Source organism: Danaus plexippus, chromosome 7 (genome assembly GCF_018135715.1).
Source record: "Danaus plexippus chromosome 7, MEX_DaPlex, whole genome shotgun sequence".
Lineage (NCBI taxonomy): Eukaryota > Metazoa > Arthropoda > Insecta > Lepidoptera > Nymphalidae > Danaus > Danaus plexippus.
In genome coordinates, this window is record NC_083541.1 from 3457191 (window position 1) to 3458960 (window position 1770).

A 1770-nucleotide genomic window follows, 5' to 3' on the forward strand; every position below is an offset into this window, starting at 1 on the left:
ATAATTTTATTTTATTGTTTATCTTAATTTGGCTGGTAACATTTTGCCTCTGTTGTTTAAGTCAATATTTTGGAAATAGACCAACTTTGGTAAACCAATTTATATCTTTTGTTAAAGATCTACTTTCGAGATGTGTTTTTATTTTGTACATCTGTCAATTTTACAGTTCATTGAGCCGTAATTGTAGAACAACAAATCAATCAAAAAGTTAATTGTGTTGTAGTTTTAGCCGTGATTACTTTTTGTAAATACACTTAATGTATTAAAACTATTCATATACCTGTCTGTAAAATAATCTATTATTGCAGTGGTCGGACGTTCAGACTATAACAAACAAGGTCCTCGGTTTTTATCTAAGGGCCGCTATGATAACATCAAATTATATTGTGTAAATTATTTTCTTTAAATATATTTTTAAGAACTCTCTACCAATTATACTAACTTAAATGGAAGCAGAGTGGCGCAGTGGAAGCGTGCTGGGCCCATAACCCAGAGGTCCGTGGATCGAAACCACGCTCTGCTATTTTTAAGACAAATCCTTTTGCTATAACGTTGTGTTTAGTTAAAAAAAAATTAAAACCAGTAGCTTTTACTGCTGCTATATAATAACGCAAAATGATCCCACCAGAACCTTGCTAGGTCCATTTCTTATGAATCCTTCGATTAAAAAATGTTCCAATTAAGATTTTCTTAAAACTATTGATTTTAAGATTTGTGATTCATCTTGCCACTTTAAACTACAAGCATAAAGGGCTAGTTGATTATATTCACCTATAATATAAAAAAGGATAAAACTATATAATAATCAACATACGGCTATTCCTCGGTATTAAATTCTTAAATATCCTCTTGTTAGATCCTGATTTGATGACAATGAAACTACCTTAGCAAAATGATTTTTCGATAAAGACACAAATAACTAATAAGATTGTTACTACCCACAGTATTACTTTCTTGCGAGCGAAATTTCTGTCAAAATCAGTTACAGAGATTAATCGGACCAAAAAGACATACCTACAGATATTTTTTTTAAATTACAGTTGATGCATGTCGTGGATACAATTTCATTTTGTTGAATGAAAAGCACTTAGTTTGAAATTGCAAACATACATTAATTTCATATCATTTATATTTGAATATTATAAGCATTATCTCTTGTTTAATTGGCATTTAGAAAATAAATAAAAATTTTGAACAATAACATCGTTTCGAAACAAAAAATTATTAACGCGTATACTTTTAACATTAAATAAAAGTGAACAATATGCATAAATTGTTTGCTATTTTTGATCATGAATATTTCGCATATTATGCAACATGACTTTTTGTTTATAACTTTGACACATTAAAATTTTAATTTCTTATACAGCAGCGTTAAAACAATGTTTTACAACAATGAATATTAAAATCTATACATTATAAATGTGTTAAATTTTATCGAACATTTTTTTATTTCATTATAAAATATCTTTTACGACATCGTTAAAAATTTAAAATACATTTTTAAGCTCCTTAATATGTTTATAATGCAACAGACATGAAAGGTTTAATACTGAACAGCTAAAGTTTTATGTAAAATTCATATTTCTTACAAGTATAGATCAAACAGTTTTATATCCAATTTAACGTAATCCGACTTTAAACATCAAGTTCTTATAAAATAGACTTTCCGATTTTACCGGATAAATACACAGCACTCTAATGAAGCATAAATAAAAGAGCAAACAATTTCGTTTTGTAAGTTTATAAATGTTATTAGCATTTTTATGG

At 27.6% G+C, this 1770-nt stretch overlaps 1 non-coding gene across 1 annotated transcript; it reads left to right on the forward strand.

Moving 5' to 3' along the window:
- Positions 1 to 451: 451 nt before the first annotated feature.
- On the forward strand, positions 452 to 523 carry Trnam-cau (transfer RNA methionine (anticodon CAU)). The gene has a single exon. It is a non-coding gene; the product is annotated as a tRNA-Met (tRNA).
- Positions 524 to 1770: the final 1247 nt, after the last annotated feature.